Source organism: Podarcis tiliguerta, assembly GCF_965153285.1.
Source record: "Podarcis tiliguerta genome assembly, chromosome: 10".
Lineage (NCBI taxonomy): Eukaryota > Metazoa > Chordata > Lepidosauria > Squamata > Lacertidae > Podarcis > Podarcis tiliguerta.
Genome location: NC_139543.1, coordinates 54,829,588 through 54,840,848, shown reverse-complemented (window position 1 = coordinate 54,840,848; position 11,261 = coordinate 54,829,588).

The window sequence follows — 11,261 nt, the reverse complement described above, 5'->3', positions numbered from 1 at the left end:
AACTCTTTCTCCGTGAACCACACCCTGGTGTCCATTGACTCTGTCTTCCCACCCTGGGGCAACGCTCAGAAGGGAAAAAGGCTACAACCGAAGAATTGATGCTTTTGAATTATGGTGCTGGAGGAGACTCTTGAGAGTCCCATGAACTACAAGAAGATCAAACCTACCCATTCTTAAGGAAATCAGCCCTGAGTGCTCACTGGAAGGACAGATCCTGAAGCTGAGGCTCCAGTACTTTGGCCACCTCATGAGAAGAGAAGACTCCCTCGAAAAGACCCTGATGTTGGGAAAGATTGAAGGCACAAGGAGAAGGGGACGACAGAGGATGAGATGGTTGGACAGTGTTTTCGAAGCTACAAACATGAGTTTGACCAAACTGTGGGAGGCAGTGCCTGGAGTGCTCTGGTCCATGGGGTCACGAAGAGTCGGACACGACTAAACGACTAAACAACAATAAACACAGGGCAGAATAGGGGGGCAAAAGTGAAGACAGTTTGCACAACAGTGGCCATGGCATTGGAGCGAGAAGGGAAAGACACTGAGAGGGGGAAGATGGTGGTTTAAAATTATGGCAAAGGTTTGAGTAAAGCAAGCATGGAGAGAACTAACAGGAAAAGGGTGGCTTTAAACAATGGCAGAGGCTTGAGAAAACTACTTTTGTTGTATGTAGGTACTGTGATGTATGAAGGTACTATGGAATATTTGAGGGCTATACATCCTTTATCTCTCATGAGGCAGCTGAGGAATGGAAGAGAATGAAGAGTATAACAATGACCAACATCAGAAATTTGATGGCTCTTACAACAATCTGAGACATTCTGATAACCAAGAAGAGACTGACACAGCTTTTCTGGTATCCACCATATATGTAACTTTTATTTTGTTCTGCACACACATAAACAAATCCATTAATTTCATTCACACCCATTCATAGTCACCACTCATGCTACTAGTTGGCTACAACACAGGCATGTCTGAAGACTTTGGAGAGGCTCGGAAACCACTATGTGTGGCAATGCTATGCCAATTGATGGTGCCCAAGTATCCATTTAAAAGTTTCACCTGTTATTTTAAACTTGTTTACGATAGATTTTTGAGGTGAGGTGGGGAACAAATTAAATAAGATTAAGAATATGTTAAATGAAGGAAATAATTTCAATAAATAAACATAACTTACAGTCTCTTCACAGTAATTAACTATCCCAAGGTTATTAGAAAAAAACCTGGCTATTTGCCAAGAACACCACAGTTTTATTTCCTGACACTGTACACTGGACATAACATGCTCTGCCAGGAATATGTGCAGTGGACTTTGTCTATATCAGCATAGTCTCTGCCAATAACATATTATTTGGCCAAGAGTATTATGAACCAACAGCTTTCACAAAAGCCATTACAGCTGTGCTGTCATTTAATCAGTTGTTAGATGACCAGCCTTACCATCCACTCTGTAAGCACCTATTCTTAACTATGGATACATGCAAGGGATTAAGGTTTGTTACATATACATAATACCAACTCTCTGGCACTCCTCCTTTTCGTCTTGTTTGGGGCCATATTGCAATTGGAAAGTGTCTCACCACAGATCAAACACGTAGACTGAGGGACGTTTTCATCTCCAGTCCATGTGAAACTGAGAATCAGTGCCGAGGGCCTTCTGGCGGTTCCCTCATTGCAAGAAGTGAGGTTACAGGGAACCAGAGAGAGGGCCTCTCAGTAGTGGCGCCCGCCCTGTGGAATGCCTTCCCATCAGATGTCAAGGAAATAAGCAGCTATCCTATTTTTAAAAGACATCTGAAGGCATCCCTGTTTAGGGAAGTTTTTAATATTTAATGGCTGGGGAAACTCAGCCAGATGGGTGGGGTATAAATAAATTATTATTATTATTAATTATTATTATTATTATTAGTAGTAGTAGTAGTAGTAGTATAGCTATCCTCATATTGTTGACAAACTTTATTTTTGGAGGTTTGCTTGGGCCTGCTACTGATGTCGAATTAAACGAGTCTTCTCCAGCACACTGTTTGTTCAAACTAGTTGGATCAGAACTAGGATTGTCCTCAGTATCACTTGATGCTCTTGCTATCCTTTTCAAAATATATCTATATATTTTGCAAATAATAAATATATTTTTCCTATACTATATGATACTACACTAAACTGAAATGTTTAAATGTTTCTTCGATTGTCCTTGAATCTTCCTGCCACACTTGCCATCTTCTCCTTGCCACTGCCCTAAATGAAACACACTCCGTAAGACCAGCTCAGCCCTTCAGTTTTCTCTCCTTCACAAAGGGACCCTCAAGACTCCCTCCTTACCTGCCCAGATCTGTTACCCCTGCTCTCCAGAGGCTATTTCTGATCAGTGTGAACCAGCATCAGCACTCTTACCTGGGAGGACAGGAAGCCTGTCACAGGAGTTATATTTTAAGCAGGTTTCCCTACCTACTCTCCACCCCATAGCATCTTGAAATAGGACAGGAACTGTTACCTGGTTCACACTGATGAGGTAAAGAGGATTCTTGATGCAGCTATCCATCGTATCCCTTTTGTAGCCTAGCATAAGTGTATGAAATTTAGATAACCTCTTTCCAGTGCTGAATAGTTTGTTCAAAATGTTAGGGTTCATTATTGTTTCACAGGATGTGTACCACTTTAAAAGCTAGGGTGCATATCCTTATCTAGTTTTTACAGCTGTGTAGCAGGTGCTTATAAGTCACTGTAATTAGTTGTGGCAGCAATTGTGAATGATATATAATGTCCAGTATGTACCTTACTCTGCCCTGGTGGATGGATGGGTGATGATTATAGACACTATGTAAGATGTATGTTAGAGGAGTTTTGTTATTAAACCATGCGAAGATATTTTTTCGTCTCTTCAGTGTTTCCATCTGTATGGTCTACTCTGCATGTGCTCTGTGGCATGTTTCAATGCCCAATATCCAGTAGAACAATGTTTACAAATAGTGCCTACCAATATTACAGCATAGTAAAGGAATGCAGGTGTTGCAGGTATTCCCAGTCAATAAAGACAAGGGTTCTTTCTGAGGAAGGTCAAATTTATTCACCTGTGCAGGGGCTGCAGCAATAATATTTCTCAAAGGCTGCGCCCCAAGTCAGTTTCGGGGGCTCTTATAGTGAGCAACAAACAGCTTTCACAATATTACTCAAGCAGGCTGTAGTGAGTGGGACTATCCACCCCCCGACCATTCCTCCTAGACACCTGCAGGTCTTGGCCAGGAAGGGAGAGAGATCACTAGTTGGTGCAAATCACAAGCCAAACGGTAAAGCTGCCACCACCTCCTTTCCTGGACCACCCGCGAAAAGGGTTCAAGGAGGAGAACCCCTCCTTCAATATTTACCTGGTTTGCCCAGCCCTGAGTCACTTTACTGTGACGCAGACAGAAATTCAACAGGTAGGTGCCCAAATGGTATGGCACCAGTTTAAGTTCCCTGAGCAAAGGCACAGAGTACAAAAGACAAAAAGTCCTTTTCCAAGTTTATTGAACAAGCCACTCAAAAAGTTGCACGTTTCTTAGGTTACAAACAAAAAATAAAAACATTGTGAAATATAACTAGCTAAAACCATACTCACACTGTAGCACGCTGCTTGTGGTTAACGCTTAGCTGGAATGAAATATTCAACGCAGCAATAGAGAAATTAAAATAATAATTTATTTGTCAGACAAATAAATGATAGGCACAGTGGTATATGGTTACCAAAGCTCTGCACACTCCAGCCCTGATGGCCAGCACTTATATTTCCTCAGCCCAGCCCCCTTGCTCCTCCTATGGCTGCCTCTGTCCAATCAGCCTGGTTGAAATTCCTATTGGCTGTTTGCTAGAACCAATCATAAAAGATACACCCATTTCCTATTACCTTTTATGGGAGACAAAGAGCTATATTTCCTTCTATTCATAAATGGCAGACAAGTAGCCATATATCTTACATTTGCCTGACAAGGCACCTTAATTACCAGATCACCTTTTGCCCCTGCTGCCCCTGCTGCCCTTTTGCAACAGGGGCAGATGGCTCATGGTTTTACATTTTATCTTAAACAGAGATCTTGAGTTCACCTTCTCACACACCATCAATGAAATAAGAATCTAACATAAGAATCTAACATTTCTTACTTTCTAGATCCTTCGCATAATTACATTAAGCCAATATATTTCATACATAACATAGATTTTTAGAAGAAAAGGAACTTAGTAAAAACAGTTTCAAAAGCAACCTCTTCAATTTACAACTCCCTTTCCCCAGCCAGCTGCTGTTCCCATTAGCTCTTGCCCTTTAACCTTAGGAAGATGAGAATATATTTCCTGATTGTCAGGAGACCAGCACAGCTGAACTTTGTTTAGACACAGATACCTTAAGATCAAAAGGCTCTTCTTTCATTCCCAGGCCTCTCTTACATGTACCAGGCTCCTAAACTGTAAATTACTTGATAGCCTCCTGTGCCTTTTTACAACCCAGTCCACGCTCAGGCCTCCAGCTGTGCCAGGGTCTGCAAATCAGATAACATCTCATCCTGCCTAGAGTCAAGATGTAATTGACTCACACTTCTAGAGACAGGGAGACACCCAATCCTCAGAAGGGCAGCCTCACTCCTGCGTGAACCAGCTTTTGGCATACCAAGATTTCCCAACTTCACTACACAGGCTCAAACTGCGAGCATGTGCATATTTCTTGCCCAAACAGACACCCTTTTGCTTATTTTCTTGTGACTTTCTGGCATAGATTAGATTACACAGCACTTTCGGCTCATCTCCACAGTGAGGGCTGTTGGGGGAGATAGATACCATTTGGACCCTCCCTTGCAGGGAATCAGCAGTGGGAAGCAATTGTATGTAATCATGTTGTGGCAAGAATTTGCCCAGGTGAGGGAATAAAAACTCAGAGAAAGACACAATAAAGAGAAATAAATAAAAAAAAATTGCCAGTAGCACCTTAGAGACCAACAAAGTTTGTTCGGGGTATAAGCTTCCGTCTGCATGCACACGAAAGCTTATACCCAAAACAAACTTAGTTGGTCTCTAAGGTGCTACTGGACTGTAGCCTTATGAGGCTTTGCCCTCGGGTGGGAAAAATATTGCGCCAAATCGTGTAACGATTTGGGCTGGGAAGGTGCGATTGTAGATTGTCACTGGTGCTCTCTGATTTATTGACACAAAGCCAGCCAGTAATTCGGTGAACCTAGCCTTATCTGTGCCATTCGTGCACAGTGCACAGGGTTATTACCAAGTTGGTGCTGTGGTTCAAGGGGGGCTTCAGTTAAATTCTGGAGGCTCTGGGCGGAGCTCTGCCAGGTGGAAGCGGGCTGGGGCGTCATTTCCCTGATTGAACATCCCTTGGCCAGGAAGGGAGAGAGATCGCTAGTTCTGCCCCTCCCCTTGGACACCCTTCTGGATTGCGTTTTTGGCTTTCTGGCTGCTTGAAGACAAACCCCTAATTATTTTGGCTGGGTCCTCTTCGAAAGAAGGATTCTGATTTAAGGTGCTTGGAGGTCTGTGGTCCTGGGCGTCGGATGACTCCAGGGGGTCGTACACTCGGTGGGGTGGGGCCAGCAAAGTTTTAGCTGCCTCAATTACAACATCAGTATTGTCCACTGCCCTGAGGGCATGTATCTTGCAGATTTCCTCAATGTCCATTTCCTGCTTGTCCATTTCACCTGATTCCTTCTGAATTTCACCATTCTCAACTTCCTCTTCTCTTTCTTCCTCACTCTCTTTGCTTTTGGGGGTTGGGAAGGGGGAACCTCATTTAGCCCTGGTGCAGTTGCTGCATAGGGTAGAGGAGGGCTAATTATTCCTCCTTCCTCCTTTTCTTCTGGGTCAGGCAAGACTGCTGGCTTTTTAACTTGTATTTGCTGCCATATTGGGCACAGTTTGGCTTTCAAAGTTCTACTTTTCGAATTCCAGGGTCTGTTTCTGGTCTGACAATCAAGCAGTGGTAAGAGTTATATCTAGGCAGTCAGCAAAGTCCCAGAGGGTCATAAGGGTCCTGCGCCTGTTTGTGCTGGAGTGCCTGCGGCACAATATTTCTTTCACTGCCCGCTTCATACCTGGCCTTAACAATAACATTGCTGATGCCCTGTCTCGTTTCCAGATGGAGCGTTTCTGCGAGCTGGCACCAGGAGCAGCCCAGTCCCCAGACGCCTTCCCAGACAATCTGTGGGAGATTGGAAGCGAGAAGTAAACCAGGGAGTATTGGCAGCAATAGCACCCTCCACTAGACGTTCTTATTCCAGGGCCTGGGATGCCTTTGGGCGCTTTCGTGGCTCTGCAACACGGCGCGCATCTGAGGAGGAGGTGCTTCAGTTCTTGGTGCTCCTAAAGTGCAAGGACCTTGCCATAAAAACTTTAATGCTTTACAGGGCAGCTATTTCTTTCTTTTTGTAAATTCCATCACTGGCCAGACCCCTGTGACAGCTTCCATGTCAAGAAGTTACTGGCTGGGTGGCGGCGTGTCATTCCCCCATGTCAGGATGGCAGGAAGCCTATCACCATAGACATACTTTATCTAATTTGGAAAAAACTACCAGAGATCTGCTGGTCAAATTTCGAAACGCGTCTCTTTCGGGCAGCATTTTCCCTAGCCTTTTTTGGTGCCATGCGCATTGGGGAGTGTTAATGCTGGGCCCCTGCAATCAGTGTTGGCAGACAACGACATCAAGTTCTCTGGGCATACGTTGAATGTTAAGATTCGGTCATCAAAAACTGACCAGTTGCGGAAAGGGGTCACGCTCGCACTGTCCCCAATGGAACAGACGGGCCCCTGCCCATATCGCGACACACGCCGCTTCTTCAGGGTCTGGCCCCAGTGCAAGGGCCCTTTCTTCATTCACTCAAACACGCACCCGTTGACGCGATCACAATTCACAGCGGTTTTACGCAAAGCCTTATCTGCTTGCGGTGTTAGTCCCCAGGAATATGCCGGGCACTCGTTCCATATCGGGGCTGCTACTTCAGCGGCGATACAGGGTTAGGACCCCGCACACATCAAGACACTGGGGCGCTGGCGCTCGACAGCCTACAAAAGGTACATTCGTCCCGGCTCCTCCTCCTTATCACTTGCAATTTAATTGTCTTACAGGTTTGCCCACCATGAAGATCTGGGTGATAGGCCACAGCATTGTCCATTGGGCAGGGGATTATGCACAGTCTCAAAATTGTGGCCATAGCCTTAACACCCACCACAAGGTACGCTTTTATTGGTTGGCCCAGCGGGGCATGCGTTGGCAGAGCTTGATGCCCATGCTGCGTAGTGCCGCAGCAACCCATGGCCCTCCAAGGGTCTTGATTATACATGCGGGGGAGAATGATCTAGTAGAGCAAAAAGGCATTGCCCTTATCCTTGCTGCAAGGGCAGATCTAAAAAGCCTGCATGCCCTGTACCCATCAATGACCATCGGCTGGTCCAATCTCCTACCCAGTCTTCACTGGAGGGGGGCTTCCAATCCCTCTCCCCTCAATCACGCGGTGAGTAAAATTAACAGGGCCATGCGCAACACCATGCGCCAAATTGGTGGGTTCTCTATCCCATGTCCCACCGTCACATCAGATAGAGTTGACCTATTCTGGGGGGACGGGGGGCACCTGACCCCACTGGGCAATGACTTCTGGCTCCACGACTTGTGACAAGCCCTTGGGGACCGGACAGATTGCGGGGTTTAATTGGTCCTCGGTTCTGGGACTTGGCGGCGAGGCCCCTTGGGGCCTTGAGTGGCGGTTTTAGGCCTTGGCAAGGTAGCCTTTAGTCTAACATCAAGTTGGGGGGGATGCATTCATGCTCCCTCCCCATGCGGCGGCGCTTGCAGGGCCCGTTAAAGGGCAAAACCAGGAGTCCCTGGCCCTAGAGCAGCGGCATGTAGGTCAAACTCCCTGGACGAGGTCAGTGGAAGGGCATGCTGTGTAAGTTTGCGCTTTGCAGTCCCCTCTCACTGGGCCTCAACTGCCTGCATATCCTCAGCCAGGCAGGCTGAGAGGGTTACCTGCCAAGGCCTGTGCCAAGTTTCCCACTTCTAAAATTCAATAAAGTTGTGGCCAATTTGAACCCATACTCTGGTCTCTTGTGTTATCATTTGGGAAAAGGGGTAGGCACCACAGACAGGGTTTAGCGTGTGTGCCCGCAATAGGGTGTGAGCCTGTGACCTGGCCTAGGAACTACCATAAGTATTTATCATTACAAAAGACTAGCCAGGCTACCCAGGAAATCCAATCAAGTAACCTGCCAGACAGGAGATAAACAAGGATAGGAGAATAAACATTCAAATTTCTGTTTAGACTGCCTTTTCTATGATGTGGGTATGATGTATCTGAGAGGTGGTCTTTATTGAATATGGTTGATGAGGTTTTATGTTTAGAATGATTAATCCAGTGTTTCTCAAACTTGGGTCCACAGCTGTTAAGACTATAACTCCCATCATTCCTGACAACTGGTCATGCTAGCTAGGAATGATGGGAGATGTAGCCCAACAATCACCCAAGTTGATTTATGCAATTACAGATAAAGAGATTTAATGCACTCAGAACCTTCAGCTCTCCAGATGTTCCTTGACTAAGCTCTGACCTTGAACTATGCTGGCAGGGGCTGATGTGACTTGGGAGACCAGTCATAAATGGGGAGTCAGGAGTTCCCTATCTTTTCACCTAGAATGTGCCTAAGCAGTGATATCACTGTAGACAAAAGGATGCTTTAGGTTTGAAATGCTGTTAACCTTCCCTACAAGTAGAATTTGGTGTGAACCTATTGTTTTGAATGGAATGGAGCTCCACTGGGGCTTTCTAGATTCCTAAGGACTTCTTGAGAAGACCTCACAAGAATGCAAAAGTGCAGCCTTAACAGCGAGAACATTATTCATATTATCACATGCCATCCCAGTCTCCAAGGGCTGAGAAATTATAGGGGTTCCACATGCTTACTCAGGGTTGAGTTTCCGTGGAATGAGGGTCAGCTGAGACTGTGCTGTCTTTAGGATATATACAGTAGTTAGTTTACACACACACATATATAGCCTGAGCTTAAGATGGAGGGGCTCACAGCATTAACACTCCCATAAGATCTTGCTTCTCCATCAGTCACAGATTTTTCCAGCACAAATCAAACAGGTCTCTGTTTCTCAGCTTCTTAACCTACCACCTATTTTGAGTTCACACACAACTACTCTGGCTATTGATCTTGGCTCCTCCCAATGTACTGTAGCTGTGTTATTCCTAAACAAGGGAGACTCCTGTGAATTAGAAATCCAGGCTTAGCAACATGGGCACAGTTGCTCCCCTCTAAATCAAGTAAATAAATAAAAATACTTAACCGACCAATTGTGTCGCAGATAACATAAAACTTGGCCACGCCCATGTTTAGCAAGCATACAAGTCATCATGATTCAGCAATAATGTTAAGCACTGTTAGGCTTAGAAGAGCAGTGAAAGTCTGCTTCTTTGACAGCCCTCGTATAGCGGAGCCATGAAGGACCAATTATGCCTCCTTGAAATACAGCAGGTTACCACTGCAAATACAAAATGCTTGTGTAACATTCCAAATATAGACATGATGAACACAGAGTTTCAACAGTGAATATGCTTACATTACAGATTTCAGCACTAGCTGTAAAATTGATTTAAAAATTATTTTAAAAGAAAATTAAAGAAAAGGCGGCAAATAGCTATTTCTTATTTTATTTTCTAAAGCAGCTAACAATTTGTCTGCCCTAAATGGCACAATTACATTCACATCAAGTTCCCAAGCATCAGATAAAACCAGGAAAGAATAAAAGTTTGCATTACAAAAATGAGTCATTTGACCAGTTTGCATTTCAAAGGAGTGAATGTTCAAGGAAATGTCTCCAGCAGACTTAGCACTGCCTCATCCTATTTACTGTTGTTGTTTAGTCGTGTCTGACTCTTCGTGACCCCATGGACCAGGGCACGCCAGGCACTCCTGTCTTTCACTGCCTCCCGCAGTTTGGTCAAACTCATGTTGGTAGCTTCGAGAACAACCATCGAACATGTCCAACCATCTCGTCCTCTGTCGTCCCCTTCTCCTTGTGCCCTCCATCTTTCCCAGCATCAGGGTCTTTTCCAGGGAGTCTTCACTTCTCATGAGGTGGCCAAAGTATTGGAGCCTCAGCTTCAGGATCTGTCCTTCCAGTGAGCATTCAGGGCTGATTTCCTTAAGAATGAGTAGGTTTGATCTTCTTGCAGTCCATGGGACTCTCAAGAGTCTCCTCCAGCACCATAATTCAAAGGCATCAATTCCTTGGCGATCAGCCTTTTTTATGGTCCAGCTCTCACTTCCATACATCACTACTGGGAAAACCATCCTATTTACTAGTGCCAGCTAATAACTTCTTGCCTGGCAAGGACCTGGACCCCAAGCTTCCCCGGAATAAAACACACAAACGCAAGTATATTGGGTTAATGGGATAAATAAGGCCACAACTTTATTGGTTACAGATGTGAGCGGTATTGGCTTAGGCAATTGGTGAAGCAAGACTATAACCTGACTCCTGCACACTTGCAGGAAGTCTCTTTGAAGGGCTCGCCACCGGAAGATGGGAGCCCTCTGATGTACATCAAATGAGGCCCCCCTCAAGGGTAACCGTTGGGGATGTGTCTTGGCCCTAGCCCACGCCCAGGCTTGGACAGGAACCACACCCCAGGATCCCTTTAACGGGATACCCTTACCGTGGAGGGGCAGGCGGAGGCAGCAATCTCCTCTCCCATAAAAGGCTTACCCAATGCCGAACCACACAAAGTTGTGACGATTGCTACTAGGTAGGTGAAAATCAAGTGGCTAGAGCCAAGTATGCCAAGTGGGAAAAATTCCTACCTGGTTCCAACAACCAGGCGACCGACATAAGTCATAGCAAGGTCATAGTTGAACCACGTAAAAGAGGATGGGTGGGCAGGGAGATCCAACAACTGGAAGCAAAAGAGGCAGCATCCCCTGGCCCCAACATTTAACAGGGCGTAACCATGCACCCAGAGAAGCCTCAATTGGACAGGCTGAAGGTGACACGGCCGGGGAACCTGCTGACATGGGCAGCTTATCTTTGCCCACTCTAGGGTCACCATGGAGACCTGGTTCCTGCCCGCAAAGCAGCCCCTCCCTAATGGGGAGCTGACCTAACAAGCTATTGGGGAAGGACTGTAGCTCAGTGGCAGAGCAACTGCTTTATATGCAGAAGATCTGAGGTTCAATTCCTGGCATCTTCAGATCAGGCTGGGATTGTTTGCTATCTGAACTCATGGGAAGCTAC